The sequence below is a fragment of the Choloepus didactylus genome, chromosome 4 (assembly GCF_015220235.1).
Source record: "Choloepus didactylus isolate mChoDid1 chromosome 4, mChoDid1.pri, whole genome shotgun sequence".
In the NCBI taxonomy this organism is placed as follows: domain Eukaryota; kingdom Metazoa; phylum Chordata; class Mammalia; order Pilosa; family Megalonychidae; genus Choloepus; species Choloepus didactylus.
Genome location: NC_051310.1, coordinates 134054433 through 134074739, shown reverse-complemented (window position 1 = coordinate 134074739; position 20307 = coordinate 134054433).

Genomic DNA, 20307 nt, shown 5'->3' with positions numbered 1-20307 from the left:
GGCTCTTCCTGACAAGAAATTCTATGTATTGTGCACTATTCATAGTCAATTATTTATTTGTCTTGAAATGCATCTTCATATACTGAAACTGATCAAGATTTATAAAAGTTAAGTGCTTTTATTAAAGAAATAAGTGTATAAATAATCCCTCCTGACTACATTCAAATATAGGAATTGTGGCATTTACATTTTCTTTTATTTCCCATAGCACATGGCATGGTCTTCAACACCCTTGTTCTAGTTTGCTGATGCTGCGGAATGCAAAACACTAGAGATGGATTGGCTTTTATAAAAAGGGGGTTTATTTGGCTATACAGTTACAGTCTTAAGGCCATAAAGTGTCCAAGGTAACACATCAGTAATCAGGTACCTTCACTGGAGGATGGCAAATGGCATCTGGAAAACATCTGTTAGCTGGGAAGGCACGTGGCTGGTGTCTGCTCCAAAGTTCTGATTTCAAAATGGCTTTCTCCCAGGATGTTCCTCTCTAGCAAGCTTGCTCCTCTTCAAAACGTCACTCACAGCTGCACTCCGTTCAGTCTCTTTGAGTCAGCATGTTTATATGGCTCCCCTGATCAAGGCCCACCCTGAATGGGCAGGGCCACGCCTCCATGGGAGTATCCCACCAGAGTCACCACCCACATCTGGGTGGGGCACATTCCAAACAAATCTAATCAGCACCAAAAGTCTGTCCCACAAGATTACATCAAAGATAATGGCGTTTGGGGGACAAAATGCATTCAAACTGGCACAACCCTCAATATTCAATAAATAATTACAGTATTTAAATGCTTCTGTTGTGTTGATTACAGAAATCAGAATCAGAATCAGGTTTTAAATGTCACTCCACATAGAGTATGTTTTGAAACAGATTTTGCAAGCTTTGATGCATCAACACCTCCCAAAATTACAAGCAGTTTCTTATGTTGTATAACACATTCTCAAATTCAGGCTAAAACTCAAGGCAATGACTTGATCTAAGAAAATAGTCCATATGTCTAAACAAATGATAGATCTAACTCCAATATTTAAGGCACAAGTTATTTTTGTATCTAATAAGGAAACCAAATTATTTAGGTAGTGTTAAAATAAAGCTTCGTATTGCAGGGCCAAGATGGAATCAAAAGGACAGGAATTACCCCCTTGCCTGAAACAACTAAAAAAAAAAAGTAAAACAATTAAAATATATGAAAAGGGTTTTCAAGAGACTGAACATCAGACAACAAAAGCAGTAATTCCTGAAAGACAGGAAATGACAAGGCAAACCTTATGATTGGTCTAGATTACCGCACTGAGAGAGTTTCCAGGATGTCACACAGGGAAGGAGACCACAAACAGTTCTCAGCAGACTCCCTTAATTGAGGATATGGAGTTGAGAATTCAGATCAACCACAGGCGATCACAAGAAAGAGTGCAGGAGTGGAGAAAATAGCACCAAAAGAAAACTGGAGAAATGCGCAAGTGGTCCCAAGTATTCAGCAGAACACTGATCAGTTCATATGTGTGAGGAAACTAACAAAGGCTGAGGAAAGAAACACCCAAAGGGATTAGCGCTAACAAGGCTGGAGCTCACATGGAGCCAAGAAGAGTACCTCTTCCCACCAACCAGACTGGAAACACTTACAGATTCACAGGGCGCTGGTTAGAGTACACAGAAGGGTTTTACCTCAGCAGTTGGGATAATTAGACCTTGAATGAGCACATATCTTCTTCCACCCAACAACTAGTACAAGCAAGACTGAAATGATCAAACTTTCTAATTAATGTAACTGAGTCCCAGAAAAAGGACAAAAAAAATCTATAGGAATAGGAAATTATTCAGCTCTCTCCCAAGATAAAATTTGCAATATTTGGCATTCAAATAAAAATCACTAGGCATATCAAAATGCAGGTGAGTTCAGTTTATGAAGAGTAGAAAAATAATCAATCAAAACCAACCCAGAGTTGACACAGACATTATAATTAGCAGACAAGGGCATTAAAATAATTGTTATAACTATATTTCTACATTTAAAAAAATAAGTAAAGACAAGGAAGTTATAAAAAGATGAAAATTGACCTTATAAATATGAAAATTACAATGTCTGAGACCAAAACACATTACATGGGATTATCAGCAGATTTGACATGGTGGAAAAGAACATTAGTGAAGTTGAAGACATAGCAGTAGAAACTATTAAAAAAAAACAAAAGAAAGAAACACACAGAAAAAAAAGTCACTTTACACCACTCCCTGTCAAATGATCAGAGATTTAATGATCTTTTGGACACCTTTAAGCAGGCTAATATATATAATTGGAGTTTCCTATGGAAAGAAGAAAGGATGTAACAGAAAACATATTTGAAGAAATAATAGCTGAAAAAATTCCAAATGGATGCAAATTATAAATTGAGAAATCAAAGAACCCAAATGAACAAACATGAAACATGAACAATACTCCACCAAGACACATCATAATCAAATTATTCAAAACCAGTGATGAATACCTCAATATCAATAATTTTTTCCGTATCTGTCTCCTTTCCTTCTATTTTTATCCCTTTATTCTCATCCCAAATATTTCCATAATCCTCTTGCTATCCTTCCTGTTCCATACCCTCCACTTTTGTTTCCCAGTGCTCTTTCTCCCCCACACTTCTCACAACAAACACATACACATACATCTCCCTCCCTCTCACTCCATTAGTCTCTCAGAGTCTTTGTTTTAGTCCCTTTGTGTCTGAGTGTCTCCAGTCACTGTTGTCATATCTCAGTCATCCCAAGACCTGTGTTGCTATTTTTACAAGTCTCTGTATTGGTCACAATCTCTGTGAAGTTATTCCATTGGTATTAAGTGCCAAGGGAGGTGAAATATTCTGAAAAGCAGCATCTAAGATCTGGCAGGAGATTTGAGACAGGCAGTACATCCAGCTTATCCCCCACTAGACTGTGCATCCCTCTGGGGATTTAAGTGCCTGGACCATATTAACAGCACAGATGTTTATTGATTGGCTCTTCCTGCTATAAGAAAAATAGTGTACAGCACTGTGACATCTCTACATTTGAAAAATCATTGGAAATATCTCTACATTTGAAAAATCATTGGAAATATGATTTATTTATTAAAATCATATTTTTAAATGCAAGTGGCTCAACAGCCATGACAGAATTGTTGCCCAGCCCCTCTCATGTGTCCACTCTTTTAATACTATTGTCAAGTAAAAGAAGCCATGATTCCTTGGAGGATAACAAATAATTCCTTCTGTTGGGAAAGAAAAAAAAAATCAGAAAGAGCCTGGAATATTCTGTTGTCAGAAGAAAGCAAGAATCAAAAAAAAAAAAAAAAAGAAAAGAAAGAAAATATCTTTCAAAAATTAATGGGAGACTTTATCTAGTGTATGGATGAGTGGAGGAATAGGGATAAAAACTAAAGGACAAATGGGGTGGGATGGGGGATGATTTGGGTGTTCTTTTTTCACTTTTATTTTTTATTCTTGTTCTGGTTCTTTCTGATGTAAGGAAAATGTTCAGAGATAGATTGTGGTGATGAACACATAACTATGTTATCATACTGTGGACAGTGGATTGTATATCAGGGATGATTGTATGGTGTGTGAATGTATTTCAATAAAACTGAATTTAATAAAAAAAAATTAATGGGAGAACATTGGTAAAAATGACAGAGTAATGAACACCAAAATGGGAGTTCATCCCTCTGGAAAAACAGCAAATAAACTGACAAAAACTGTCAAAATCAACCTTATCAAAACTCTGGAAACTAATAAAGAGTATACAGAAATCAGGCAAATGCTTAATCAGGAAAAAAAAAAAAAAAAAAGAAAAGCTGAATCTCAGTAAGAGAACTTTGTGTCATTTGAACTTACCTTGCAACCTTCCCAAGCCCAGAATGGATGTGGCTTGAAGAAAACAGCCATATTCTTGGTACAGATGCCTCATATGAGAAGAAGAGACTGGACCCTATTCTCATAGAATTTTGGTTGTTTGCTTTGACCTGTCTTGTGACTCCCTGCATGACTGCCTCAATGGGTTTGCCTTTATTTCACTGCACTCATAATTGCTCCAAGGATGAGCCTGCTACCTGGGGGAATTGTATAAAACAAAGGCAAATGTATTAGCTGCTGATGCCTGGAGCAAGAGAAAACAGTTAGGGCAAACGATTGACTATATGAAACATAAAGGCTTTGAAAGGTGTTTACATAATGTTGAGAATTAGAAGGCCACATATTTGCCCAGTGCTGGGCACATGCTCAGGATACACCATGTAAGGCCACACATTTTTACCCCTGGCTGATATTCAGCCTCTGTGCAAGTAGGAAGTGAAAACTAAGGCAGAATTGGAAACTACCAGTCTGAGTGTTGAAGGCATGCCTCAAAACACACAGAGTCCATTGGCAAAGACTTGGAATTTTTTTTTTTTTTTTCATTCTGGCCCGAAATGATAAACCTCATGTGTCAACTTTGCTAGGTTATGGTGTGTCCAGTTGTTTGGTCAAGCAAGCACTGGCCTAATGTTTACTGCAAGGGTATTTCATTGATGGATTCACATCATTAGTCAGTTGATTGCATCTGTGAATAACTGCATATACAATCAATAAAGGAGTTGCCCTCAGAAATGAGAGGAGCCTCCTCATCCCAATCAGTTGGCAATCATAAAGTGAGAACTGAGGATTTCTGAAGTTAGAAGAATTTTTGCCTTTTCTTCAGCCAGCCAAATTCTCCTGCAGGAATATAACTTCACCTTCATTGGAGTTTCCATCTTGTGGCTTGCTATACAGAATTTGGAATTGCCTATAATAAATCTCATAATGTACATACACACACACAAGTATATATATCCTATGGGGTTTTTTTCTCTGGAGAACTCTGACTAAAACATAGGTATTTAAGGAAACCTTTTTCATGTCACTAGCTTATCACTAAGCTAAAAAAACAGATTTCAGAGGCCAAACACAACAAAGAATACAGAATTGACAAAAATTAATTTTTATAAGTCACCACCTAGGGAATTCCTACTATTCTCTTAAGCAATAAGGGCCCCCAATTTAATAATTCAAATCCTTAATGCCCTTACGAAAGGTGTTTCTGTAATAGCAAAACTAAACCTACTTATAATTAATGCCTAAGAGTCACCCCCAGAAAACTTCTTTTGTTACTCAAATGTGCTGTCCCTGTCTTGGCCAAACTCTGCAAATAAACTAACTACCTTTCTCTCTCTACATGGGACATGATTTGCAGGGATGTAAGTCTTTCTAACAAGGTGAAACATAACTACCAAGGATGAGCCTGACCCTTGCATCATAGGATACCAACACTGCCCAACCAAGTGTTCTTAAAAACCCTAAAAAATACCATGAGCGCCATCTTGCTCCTGCTTCTGTTCAGACTGTGTATACAATTTCTCACCCAGTTTGTTTCTTCCAGATTAAAAGTCTTTCACAACAAACTTCTCCTCAGCAGAGGCTATGCTCCTGTTCCCCACACTGAACCAGCTGCCCTCAATAGCATAGTCAGAGAGTAGACAGATCATCAGCCCAAATTCCCTTAAGATTAAGGGGAGTTGGAAGTTACTAAGGGAGAAATAAGATAGGGTTAGAATTAGGGCAGTGGTTTAGCTGAGCAGAGAGCAAATTCCCAGAAGTGGTCAGGCCTCAAGGAGAAAGATATCTCTGAGAACAACAGCAATATAAAAGCACCTGGGGTCCAAAGGACCCCCTCCAGAGTGTCATCTACAGAGAAGGGTGGAGCCGATCAACCCACCAAATACACCATATACCACCAGTCACTTCCCTGGAGAGACGGGAGGGTGGGAGAAAGAGCCCCGAACAAGGAAAGGGGAAGGGGAGTAAGTAAAACTAGTCTATAAAAGCAAGTAGCCCACATTGCAGGGGTCTCTCGCCTCTGACTTTCTTACTTTGCTAGAGTGCCTACATGTTCCTCTCACATGCGTTCACAATAAACTTTCTACAAGCTTACTCTAAAAAAAGTCAGCAAACAAACAAAAATTACAACCATCAGCCACATTATAATATTCAAAATATCTAGCTTTCTACAAGACCTTATGAGACATAAAGAAATAAGAAAATAGAGACCACACACATGGAAAAAAATAATTTATAGAAACTGTCCCTGAGGAAACCCAGGTATTAGACTGGTAAGACAAAAACTTAAGGTCAACTATCTTAAATATGCTCAAAGTGTTAAAGGAAACCATGAACACAGAATTATAGGAAACCATGAGGATGATGTCTCACCAAATAGAGAATATCGATAAACAGGTAGAAATTATAAAAGTGAACCAAATAGAAGTGTGGAGTTGAAAAGGAGAATAACTTAAATGAAAAATTTACTAGAGCAGGCAGAAGAAAGAATCAACAAACTTGAAGATAGGTCAATGGAGACTTTATACTTTTAGGAGCAGAAAGAAAGAAAAAGAATTGAAGAAAAAAAATAAGAGAACCTGAGATCCTGGCACACATCCATACTAGGAGTCCAAGGAGTAGAAGAATGAGAAAGAGGCAAGAGAACATTTGAAGAAAGAATGACGAAAAACTTCTGAAATTTGATATGAATCTACACATCTGAGAAACCCAACAAACCCAAAGTAGAATAAACACAAAGATGCCTACACCAGGACACATTTATAATCAAACTGTTGAAAGCCACAGACAAAGAGAGACTCAGGAAAGCAGCAGTGACTTGAAATGTATAAGGCATCCTTAATAAAATTTAACAGTTGATGTCTCTTCAGAAAATATGGAGGCAGAAGAAAGTGGGATGGTATATTAAAAGTGCTGAAAGAAAACAATGTCAACCAAGAATGCTATATCCAGTGAAATTATTCAAAACTGAAGGACACATCTCTCCCCAATTGCAGCAGCCGGCCAGGGACTGGATCCTCAGGTGGCCCACCTTGAGAGTGGGGAATGGGTGCTGGCTGCTGCCATGGTGCAAGCTACTCACAGGTCTTTATTGCAATTTCTCAATCTCTTCCTCCCACTCTTCCCAGGATGCTGTACAATTTTCTGGCCTCTGGAGCCCCAGAACAGTCTGTTTTTGGAGGAAGAGTGAGTCCTGGAGCTCCCTTCTTCACTACCTTCCGTGGAAGTTCCTTTGTACATAAACATAGATTTTTAACTAAATCCTCATGTAATTTTAAGGGGGATTTTCCCCCTGGAAGTTATAAATTGTAATGATATATTGCATTACATAGTAACCATTTAGCATGGTTACTTAGAACATTATAATGGCTTTGTCACATTCATCACAGCATATAGGAGTTAGATACAGTGGAAAATAGCATTAGTGCAGAAATGTTTTAAAACTGCCATCAGATCCATTAGAGCTGATACCACTATTTTACATATAAATTGCATACTGGGAGGATAAGGTGTATTATCTTTGATCAGATAATTTGAGGAAATCAAATCATATACTTGATTTCTAGATGACATGGCTTTTAAAAGGACAGAAACAAATATATATGAATAGATGCCTGATGTATTGGAGGCAGAAATATCAAGAATAGGTGATTCTTTAGTAAGCAGAAAAAATAAAATGAAGACTTGTCTTTCAGGCTAGAACTAGGGATAATCCTTTTGATCAAACTTGGGAAAATATTCACTAGCATGTTTATACACTGTGGGCTCAGTCAAGAAATTCAATAAAGTCAGTCATCTAAGTGACTTTTGCTCTCTTCTTTCTTAAATCTTAAAGAGAATAGGCCACTAGAAAACTATTTAAACTTTTAGTCCCTCAGTTGTAGGTTTCAAAATCAGTATTAGGTATTTTTTTCATATTCCAACATTGAGTAAGGTATGTACTCTAATAAATACCCAATAAAAACAGCCTAGTGCACAGTGCCCTTCAGTTTTTAATAATGAGGGTGTTTTCAGGAGGACTTAAGTCTAATATAAGCCTTTATAAATCTGTTATCTCTCTGGAAAGAATGGTTGTTTTGGAATTCTGGAATGAACTTATCTTGGTAGCTATATGCAGTATTAGCAGAATTATTAGGGATTTCCCTGAAGACAAGCTTTAAAAATAATAGATATTTTATATGACACAAATGAAGGGAGAGGACACTCAAATAGCCAAAATCTGAATGCCAAACATGGGTAGAAGGAATTGCAATAAAATTGGAAATGGATGTGCTAAGCAAACATTCCTGCCTAGTAAAGCAATGTAGTTGGGTTTAAGAAGGTCCAAGAATTGTCCAGAGTTATGTCCTCTTGGCCTATATCTTCCTCTCAATTAAAGATGCTGGCAACAGGTGGATAGTTCAGAGAGTGGGATCTCAGTTTCTAGTATACCTCGTGCCTAAGCCCCTGTGCCTTTCTCCAATCCTGTGGTCATTTATGTTGTATATATGGACTTACACTGGACCACACTAAGTCTGTATTATTTATAGAACCTAATAATAATGGGAGAAGATTTTTCTGAGCCATTCAAGCCTTGTCCTATTACACAGTACATCAAGATGTTCATCATTGAGGAAAACACCTTACATTGTTTTTTATATTATTATTTATCCTTTCTAATTACTCCATTTTCAAAATACTTGGAATGAGACTGCAATCATTTTTAAATGAGGAGAAGTTAAAGTAAACTTCAAAATACAAGTGCAACCTAACTTACAGTGGAGTACATTTCATATTAATGAAGACACAATCTTGACAACCCAACAAATCAAAGGGATGTCTTAAAACAGACATTATACATCTTCTGTAAGACAAGATGGGTACATAATGAAACAAAACAGGACTAGGAATGACCCACCATCTGACTAATTACTGCAGTTTTCCAGTAAACATCTCTAGTTTAGCTCTTTGTTTCCTAATTCATTATTTCATGTAAATCAGAGACTTCTTTTCTTTACATTTCTTTGAAAGAAGAAAGAAATCTATATCTCAGTTCATAATATTGTTTGCTGCAGACTAACCGTTTTGCTATTGTGGGCATCCTTGAGAACAACCCCATCAGCCAGCGGTATTGCTACAAAGTAGTGTGCCCTAATGACACCCCAGAATCCTCTTAAGAGGTCTATTCAGTGGTAAGCTTCTTCTGAATTCTATCTTGTGATCTGTAAACCACTTGAAGCATATGCTTCTTTGGGAATTTAATGAGAAATACACCATCCAAACAATTTTTAATTTGATTTTATATGTTTGGAACTTACTCTGGGCCACTTAATTTCCCATTTTATTAGGATTGCACAATTCTTTGATTCATGGAATCATTAATGGTCCCAAATAATGAATTATGAAGATGTAACTTTTTTCTATATTAATATTTAATTCATAATAGGAGTAGTCCATTTTTGGTTGTGTGTATCCTGAAAAGATTGGTAACACATGGTTGTATTTCTTTACTTCCTTGTCATTGTCTTTTTTTGCTTGTTATTATTCTTTAATGCCCATTTAAACCATCATCCCTGACTGGTACCAAAACCTCAAATGATGCACACATTAATTAGGAATGCAGATTCCTTTTGTTTGTTCAGTAAAATTGCTTTCTAAAAATATAACAAGATGTGCAAACTTCCTGTCTTTCACATTTAGCTAGATTTTTCATTAGCTCATAGCCATTTGTAAATGTATTCTTCTGCCAAAGACTGAAAATACTTCTGATTTTTAAAAAAGAGGAAAACACCTGTTTGGGGTCCAATTATGAATTGCAGAGCACTATCATTCCTAATTACTAAATAACTACAGAATTCCCATTTAAGTCAAATCAACTGCACTTGAAAAACAAACCTAGAATTTAAATGTTATAATCATTTATAATTCATTCTGCTTCTGCACACAAAAATAAGGCTCAATTCAAAAGCAAACCTAGGGTAGGATGTATGCTTTGCAGATCTCACTGGGTAGTTTTAACACAGATGACACCAAATTTTGAAAAATTTAATGAGAGGCAGTTTTTTTAAAGAACATCTTGCAAATTAATCTTAATCTTGATAGCTTTCTCAGCTTGTCCCCCAAGAAAATGCAACCTGCAATAATTTAAAAACACTTTTTCAAAATGTCACCTGTTAAATCTCTAGCAAACCTGATATGAAACCATATTTAAGGAATTTCTGATTATAAAATAACTACTAATTTTTAATTCATAAAAAATGAACATAATTAGATCTCAAAGACTGAAGGAGATAGCATCTACTACTCATACATTAGTAAATGAAAATTTCGCAGGCAAAATTACTGAGGGTACAGACTTTTAGACTTCAAATATAGCTAATGTTCTCTTGGGAAAGACTAAAGACTCCCAGTAACAACGTTTAATTTATAGCAATATTCCAGTTCCGTCCTGAGTACTACCAATCAATTTTCCCAATGTAGCAAGCACTCAGTTTGATTTGGAGAGAGGACATATTGATCATTAATTCATGCCATATGTCATTAAAATATTCATAATTATATCTTTCTTCAAAAAGGTATTTAACTATACCCAGAATAATATAGGCTGCTATAAGGAATTCCAGAGGAAGAAAGCAATGGGTGCTTTTTTTTTTTAACATGATTTTATTTACCAAACTTCTTCTGTAGGCTATTTTAGTCATGTTGGTTTACTGCTTCTTAAAATAAGGACACAAATAAACTTGATGATTATAGGAAATTCTCCTCCTCTAAAAATCATCCAATATGGCACATATTCTGACAAAGCACACATTGCAGTATTGATTTATAGAGGTATATGACAATAGTTCAGGTTAGGCAGATGGCATGGTTTAGCATTCCCTTAAGATTCTAAGTGTACATGATGATTTACATCAGCTGAGTGCATCTTAAATTAAATGTGTGTGTGCATCAAGAAAAACAAAAACATAAATTCCTGTGCTGTGTTTTTTCCCAGTTTGCATACCCCTTATTTTCTGCATTTTTCCATGCAAGGTAATGGTGTTTATAAGCCCACAGAGAAAGAAATCTCCAGTCCTGCTGTGGGATTTAGGACTATCCTAGAAAACCTAAGTAATCCTTGGCAGGAATAAAAAATATAAAAAAATAAAAAAAGAGAAGCCCTCTGTCTTGTTCTTGATGTGTGTGTAGATCTGGCAGGGAGTAATTAATTTTATGTGCCTTGTTCTACACAAATCCTCTAGTAGTAAACAAATTGTCAAAACTCAGCCTTGGGAAAATGGCAGAACTATATTGAGTTTCGTCTTTGCCACTCACAAAGTGTGACTTGAGCAAGTCACTAACATCAAAACAAAACTGTTAGATCACTCTTTCAAATGTTTTCAATGGAATCTACCCTCCTTGTGATTTGATACCCATGACCATCCAATAAAGAAAAAACTGAACAAGTAATTCTTCAGAAATCCAGTCATTCCTTTTTAATCTTGTCCTTATATCTCCATTCCACCTCCTCAAATAATTTTATTCTTATAAAAGACACTTTTATGCATGAAAATCTTTTCTAAATCTGTCATACTTAATTGCAGCAAATATATACATACATAAACAAATTAATTTTTAAGTAATTTTCTAGGGACATCAATGTTGACCAAGGCAACATAAATTTATAACAATTTTTTGGTAATTAATCATTAAGGACAATAAGTAAAATGTTAATATGAATGCATTTCTTAATGAAATACATAATGTTCTTTTTATTAGTTTGTGTAATTTTAAAAGCGAAGCAGTGTTCAGAATCAATTCTCTTCCTAATTTTTATAGACACATATTGATATAAGTTATTCTAATATACGAAATGATAGGAATGAAATCTTGTTATCACACCTTGATCTCTCATTAAAATATATTTATAATGATATATCAGCTCATTGCCAGGTTATTTCTTCATTCAATTTTGTTAAAAGCAAAGAATCGGAACTCACCCAATTGGCAAAAGAAATTACTTCCCAGTCATTAGTATCATAGAAATTAACTTTTTGCTTGGTGCTTCCACTCAGAGGCAATGCAACCTATAAAGATTCCTTGTAGGTGAAATCTATACTTTTTTTGCTGAATTATGAAAGGGAATTTAGGAAAAGAGAACAGACAGGAAGTCTCTAGCATAATGTTAATGTCACTAGCAAATTGTCAGATCATTTCTTGGAAACTATATATATGGCTGTTGAAGATGTGGAAATGGATTTCCTTAAAACTCTTGCTACCTGAATGCCCAGTAGAAAGCGTTAATAGACACCCAGAAAAAAGCATATTCCAGAATGAAGACAATTCAAGTAAGAAATACAAGACTACTTTTGTCTATGAAAGATTTCTATGCTGTTCTCTAGATTTCTATTAAGGTACACCATCAAAAAGCTTACATGTTTCCCCCAGAACCATTCTCCCTGAAATAAAACATATCCTTGATATTTTTGAAGGCTGAAAGAATCATAGACCATTAACTTAGGAATTTGGTTATCTCAGTATTCCACTTCGCACCTGAGGGTGAGTCAGAAAAAAAAAAATAATTTAAAGATAACTTTGATATTAACTGTTAAAGTGGTTATTGAGAAAAATTCAATTATGCTCCATTCATTTATTAAAGTCTCTTGTAATAAATTCTTAATACTTAGAAAAGTTTGTCACTCTTGAATGATTAGAAAAGTTTGTCACTCTTGAATGATTAATATATTTTGTTTTATTAAGTAAAAAGCTTATACAACATTTTGTGTGTCTACTTTTGTATTGACTGTTAGGATACTCAGGGTCAAATTTAATGATAAATCACCATCAACATTCCTTAATTATCAAATTTCCTTTCCCCTGCTTTCCCCATGATCTTTTATTTATATCATTTTCAACAGTCTTATTGCATATATGCAATTTATTTAAGCTACCTAGTCTTTTTTTCATTTTTGAAGAGCTAGGGCATATGTAAAAGATGGAAGAATTAAAATATAAATAATTAAAATATCCATAATCTGGCAATATAATGGGGAAGACTGAAATTATTCTGTTAGGAAACTGATCACTTATCCAGTTTAGCATTGAATCCTTATATATAACTTCCAAATGCTTGTCAGATAAGCAGATTACTATACTATATACTTCTTTTATAGATTCAATGCTGTTTTGTAAGCAAACAGCATACCTACCCATGGTTACAAATAGCTACTGATCTCTGACGGGAAAAGCTACCAGAACTGCTGACAAGACTCATGACAAAAAGAGCAACCATAGCTGGAAACAGCCGTGATAGAGGGGACTTGCTGCCTTGCTTGTAATTTCCACCAATTTTGAGAGAAAAGGGTCTGCCAGGTGTGAAGAAATAATCTTTGGCATTATCCTTCATTGAGGATATATCATAATTTATTGCTTAAAAATTATGTGAAATTGGAGACTGAGAAGTGCAGAGTAGAGCCTTAAGTCCATGATGGGGACCTAATCAATGAGTTCTCAACTTTGAGTCTCTAGGTTATGACCCATGAAAAAATGGCTGCAAGTACTGGATTAATTGCCCATTGGCAGTATGAGTCTTTTTAGGTAACAAACATTTAGGCCATTCTAAATTAAGTCATTTACTATATATTTTTTTAGCTTATTAACAGATTTCTGAATGGGTACTAGTAGTCTTAATTGGAAAACAGTTATCACATTTATTGTGGTTTTAGTTGTACATTTAATGTAGAAGATAGTTGTCCACAGATTGGGTAAGAACCTATTCTCCAAATGCAACTTTATGAAGATCAAGAAAACTTAGAATTTAGATTTATTTAAGGAAATTAAAGACCTTGAATTCAGACATACAAGAAAAATTAAAAATATTTTATTTTATTGATGGATATCACTGAATGATAAAGCATTAGAAACCTGAGTACAAACAAAAAAAAAATGATTACAATTAGCAACTCAGGTACAAATGTGATAATAATTATTAAGTTGGCTTAAAGCCTATTTCCATAGATAAGCTGCCCATAAGTTGTTGACTTTGATTAAGGAGTTATAGACTATATTGGAATATTTGAGTTGAATTTTGACAAAGGTGGGAAATTCAAACATTATGATCTAATAAACTTTATTTTTTAAAAATGGAAAAAAGCCTATTTCCAGACTCATGGCCTACCTATTTTTTTACTCCTATCAGAAATATTATGCAAGAGAATTCCTTAAAGTTACAGTAAGCTCTATAGAATATATGATCTCAGCTCAATTCTAAAATGTTTATGTGTACATGTGTGTGTGTGAAAATATTGGAAGAAAACAAATGTGTAAAATATCAGTGGCTAAGAATATAGATGCTCTTTATTTTCTTCTTTGCGTTCTTCCATAGTTTACAAATGTACTATGTATGCATAAAGACCTTTTAAAATCAAAGAATAAAAACAGGTAAATTTAAAAAATGTAGCAGGATTCTGGCTTACAATTTTTTATGGAAGACAGACTTGAAATTGAATACAGTTTAAGTTTCAACTCTACTGTTTATAGCTGTGTGTCCTTATAGGATATTGTTTTTTAATAAGGCTATATTGCAATGTTGGGGGGGTATACTGTAAGGTGAGGGGGCTTTGTGACCCTTCAGGGCCCTCAGGGTGGAGTTTCACTTTTGCAACGGGCTGCAAGGTTACTGATTACATGTAAGATCAAACATCCCATACCTAAACTTCTCCCTGCTGCCTCTCCAGTCTCCCTGTTATTGATTTGGGTGTCATTTTTCTAAGGCAGGCAAAACATGCAGTTATCCCAATGAGCAAGAAAGTAATTAATTAACTGGGTGATAAATATGCCCAGAGTCCATTTTAAATGAAACTTTATTCTAAGCATTCAGGTGGTTAAGTGTAGCAAGACAGGAGATCAGCAGGCCTTTCAAACAGTCCTTTAATACAGCAAAAGCTTCTTGGACAACCACCTTGCAATACAACAGGAACAAACATACTAACATTAAAGCCGTGTTGACACATACTAGCTTAAATAACGAAAAGGATAACCTTAGCATGCAAACTCTGGAGACCCCCTTCCAAGTCCACTAGATCTGAGGAGGGAGATTACTGTCCCTAATTCCTGACCTTAGGAACTGATGTTCTGCTGTCAATAAATGCGCTGATTTCTGGGGAGGAAATATGATACAGCATGAAGAGAATACTCAGGTGGTCACGACTTTTACAGCATTTTGGATAGTCAAGTTCTCAATAGTGTGTTTAAGAGCATGAATTTTCCTAATCTATTTTCTCAAATCTGCTAAACATTCATTCATTTGTACATTCATCCATTCATCTGTATATTCATCCATTCATCAAACATGCATTGAGCACTTTTTAAGTGTAAGGACCACTTCTACAGATCTGTGAACAAGGTGGGAGATGGGCAAGTTTGAGTTTTGTTCCCAGCTCTGACATAACAAGTTGTACCCGGCAGACCCATATTTTGTAGCTTGAAGCTTATACTATTTATTGTCTCCTCTGTAAGAAAAAGAATATGAAATTACCCACCCAAGGCAAATGAAGAGCCCTTAAGCTTAAGCTTCATAAAATTCATAGAAACCCATCTTCCTGGCTGGGTGTGATACTGTGCTTCAGTTTCTGCAATACATGCAGTGTCCTAATCCCAGCCTCACAGGTTGTGGTGCTCTGTGTGAGTGATGGCGTCAGGCACAGGGAAGACACTCACATGTTTGTCTGCTCTTGATCTCAGTTCTAGGGTCAGTCTGTAGGTAGGTAATTGCCTCTACATGGTCAATTCATTCACCCAGAGATATTCCTGGAATCGACTGCCAATAAAAACGACTGTGTGGCCACATGTTAGCAGGGTTAGACAAACTCAGGATGGGGTTGCCAGGTAAAATGCAGGCCTCCCAATTGAATGTGAATGTCTGATGAACAAAAATTAATTTTTAAGTAAAGCATGTTTCATGCAATATTTGTTCTCCTGTAGTTTTGTTTGCTAAATCTTGCAACCCTATCTCAGAAAGTTCCGTTTTCAGTTCTTGACTCAGGCACTTAACTGGTATGTTATGTGTTCTTAAAGCAGTTATCTAACCTCCCTGAGATTCTGTTTTCTCTTTTGTAAAATGAGGGTAAAATATATTCCTTACAGGTTTGTGGTGACAGTTAAATGAAACCACAAATGTATGTAATGTGCCTGGCACAGGGTGGCTCACATTAAATGGTAGCTGGTGGTGGTGTGAAAGTGGAGGTTGCAACGTGAGGCGTCTATGTAGTTTTCACAGACTACAGCAGAGCATAGCTGTTTCCTTTATTTTCTTTCCTCCAGAAAAGTACAGATAGTCCAGTTGCCCTCTCAGAAGCCCAGACAAATGCTCTAGTGACCAGGTGAGTTTAAACATCATAGACAATCTCTGGGAAGAAATAAAGGCACCTGGCCTTAGGTAGTCTTTTCTGCTCAGTTAATTGGATTCGCTGAACTGGCTTCCACAATGAGAAAAAGCCAATGTTTGGGTTAGAAATCTTTCCTCAGCCGAATAGAACACCAACATTTCAAATAAACATTTTGATCAAACATTTCATAACATAGATTGTGTTTGCCCACAAAGAAGCTCCTGCCCGTACGTGCAAAGTTTTCTCCTTCCCAAAATATTTGCTTGGCATTATCTGGTTACGGGTTGAGAGCACAAAATAAAAATCTTTTCTTTTCCTTCTTTTTTGATTTTTTAAACTATGAATTATTTACTGTCTGTGGTGGCTTTGAACTGTATATACTCCAGAAAATCATGTTCTTAAAGCTAATTCATTCCTGTAGGTGTGAACCTATTGTAAGCAGGTTTTCATGAGATTAATTCAGTTAAGGTGTGGCCCACAGTGGTCCTAATCTTCTTACTGGGGTCCTTTATAAACTGGGTGAATAAAGAGAGAGAGAGCGAGAGAGCGAGAGAGGATCAACAAAACCCAGAAACGAAGGGAGAGCCCAGCAGACACCTCCATGTGCCTTGCCATGTGGCAGAGGAGCCAAGGATTGCTGGCAGCAGGTCTTTGGGAAGAAAGCATTGCCTCGATGATGCCTTGATTTGCACATTTTCATGGTCTCAAAACTGTAAGCTAATAAATTTTGATTGTTTAAGTGAATACATCTCATGGCATCTGCTTTAAGCAGTCTAGGAAATTAAGACACTGTCTTTGCTTAGTGATTTTTTAAAAAAGTATTTTATTCAGCTAAGGCCAATGGCAAATGGTAAGGAATATTTCATCCTCAGTGAATGGAGTACACCTTTTTCTGTATGTTCTTTGGTTCATTTCCTTAATTTCTAACTTGAATATCATAATCTGTCTCCTTCCTATGTTCTAACTCAAATTCCACCTCCATATTTGCCCTCATCATCTTGATTTTCTTATTTATTCAACAAAACTATTTTCCAGAAAATGTGTTATACCCAGGAATACAGAATCTATAATTTCCTCTCACAAGGAACACAAAGTGTAGAGGGAGAGGCAAAGGAACAATGTTTACACTACATCATGAAAAATTCTGTTATAGATATGTGTTCTGCATATTAGGGAAATGCAGAAGATGAAGTGCCTCAATGTGCCAGGAATGGGATATGGACAGAAGGGATGAGGACAAAGGAGGTGACAATGAAACCATGCTTTAGAGAGTAGATACGGGCCCATTTAGAATGTGCACGTGGCAGGCAATTGATCTCCAAGAGGGAATACCATATGTAAAACCTCCTTATGTGAAAATGCCCAGCAAATCAAAGAAACTGGAAAAAATTGGTAAAGGTGAATCGTAAGGCATGTATGAGACCAGGAAAATATGCCGTAGCTGGATTTTTTAAAGATTTTAAAAAGATATTTAATACCTTCAAAAGTGAAGGCATTAAGGCAGCATTTGTGTTTTAGAAAGATCTGTATGGCTTTAAGTGCTGTGGAAGTAGAATTGGCAGAGGAAGAGTGCTGGCAGGGAGAACAGTGATAAAGCTATTATAGTAACAGAGGCGAGATATGATGAGGGTCTCAGACAGTAAGACTGTAGAGGACAGGATGAATTCAAAAGTTATTAAGAAGCAGATGGGAAAAAAATGGAAATGGGGCAACTGGATTCCTGGATTTCTGAATCTCTCCATGAGTTACAGAGAAATTCGACACACCCACCCACCCATCACTGATGATAATATGCATCTTAAAATATGTTGGGAATATACATTGCACCAAAAATTTTGAAGAAAATTGCCTCATAAAGTATGATTAACCATTTATGAATCTATTATTAGTATTTTATTACTGTGTTCTTAATAGAACACGAGGCAAGAAAGATACGTGACAATTTCCAGAAGATCTGTGATTAGTTACAGATTTTATACCACACCGTAAAGTTCCCGAAGTCCATTCATTTCTTAAAAAGTTATTCATATATGAAATTTTAGTTCAGCCATTATACTAAGGAGGACTACAGCTTAATATTTTCCCATTTCTTTTCATTATGTTGTCGTTATTCTTCTGATTTTAATTGTTTTATTAATTTTAAATACATACAAAATTATATTTATAATATAGTGAAGGTGTAACAAATAATAATAAAGAGAACATCCATATCTCCCCCCATCCAGCTCTAGAAATGGAATATGATCAAGACTTTGAAGCCCCTCTGTGTCCCTCACTGATCTCATCCCCTTCCCTCCATTCACACCATCCCCAGGACACTACAAATCTGATTATTTAGAGTTAATTTCTTTAATTTTCTTTCCAATTTTACCACATTTATATTATTAATCAATAGTGATCATTTATATGCAAATTAAATCCCACATATGTACTCATAGTGATTTTTATATTTTGCTAAACAATATATTCCTGAGATTCATCCATGTTGATGTGTTCATTCTTTGACTGTGATCTATAGAGTATTCCATTATATGAACATATTCTGATTCGTTTATCCATTCTCCTATAAATGGATCTATCTATTATCTGCTTTAAACATTTGGACATGTTTCCTTATGCATCTGGTACATGAAAATAATCTATCCAGATGTCTTTGGTTAGTAATGCCTGTTATACATTTTCCATCCTTTTACTTCCAAAGATTTGAGAGCCTTTATATTTTAGGTATATCATTTACTAACTATACATATATCATGATTTTCAGTCTATGTATCCCAAAATTTGCATATATAAATATATGCATGTATACATGTATAATATATATATGTATATAATTTATATCATGAGTGTGTGTGTGTGAGAGAGTCTATTAACTGACAAGTTTAGTTAACTCTGGGTCGGGTGGGGAGCTGCTATCTACTAGCATTGAGAAGGAATTAAGGCCATGCCACTTTTGGGAAAAAATGGAACTTGATTAACATGAGGTTTATACTCAGAAACAAAATAAATGACCCTAGGGAAGGGCAGAGTATAATCGGGAGTAGTTCATATGGAAATTGTAGGATTGTCTTAAAAAGTCTTGGTTACTGGGCAGAATTAGAGTCCTGCCTAGAAGAAAAAGGAAAAGAGATGAGATGACAAGAGCCTGTACTGAGGAGATTATTCTACTTTTGGAATATTCTACGTGCCTGGGGAAAGCATGTGTCCATTGGAACAGAATGTGACAATGGACATTCAGTTTTACACTAAATAATGTATTAGATCCTAAGATTGAGTGACTATTAACATAACCATGAGCGAATAGCACCTCAGAAGATTCCAGGATGTCCTGAACTTGGGCTAACTTAGGCTAGTTTGTGAAAAAGTGTCTTTCTTTGACACCACCACCACTCTTCTTCCTTTTGTGGGTGCCCCCTCGGAGCCTTCAGGGTGCCTGCTGGCTGCACAGAACCCTTACATCCCTGTCAACCCAGCTGCACATACTTTTGCTGAGCAGACATTCCCATTTCCCATCCCCAAAACAAAATTGCAGGGTGCCCAAGACCAACACTTCTCAGTCTGCGTACCCTCAAATTTTGATCAATGTGCAAAATTTGTTCTTGTAAATAAAATTCTCTGACATTGACTTATGAAAAATGGAATATTTTGCTGAATGGTTTGTGAAAGGAGGAGAAAATTAAGAGAACAAGAGGAAAGCAGCATACCATGAAGTCAAACCAACATCAGGGAAAGGCCAAATGTTTATTGGATCGCATGATAAATTTATCTCTTGATGTAAGTAAACAGTCTTCATAGGAAACAGTTCTCCAAAAACAAAGATATGGTGCTAATGGGGTAACAAGTGGATGTTATTTAGTGAGACCAGGATGTACTCTGACATTCTGGTAGTAATTGTATCAGGAATATTTTTAAGTCTTTTAAGCTAGTCCAAATTCTAGTATTTGTAAGCAAGTTGCAAATGCCAGGTGTTTGAGGATCTTAGCAATAGATGTAGGCTTCATTAGGATAGTGACCACGTCCAACTTCAAAGGCACGTAGGCAGTGCTAGAAGAATTAATGCTATTGTCTGTTTTCTACCAGGGCT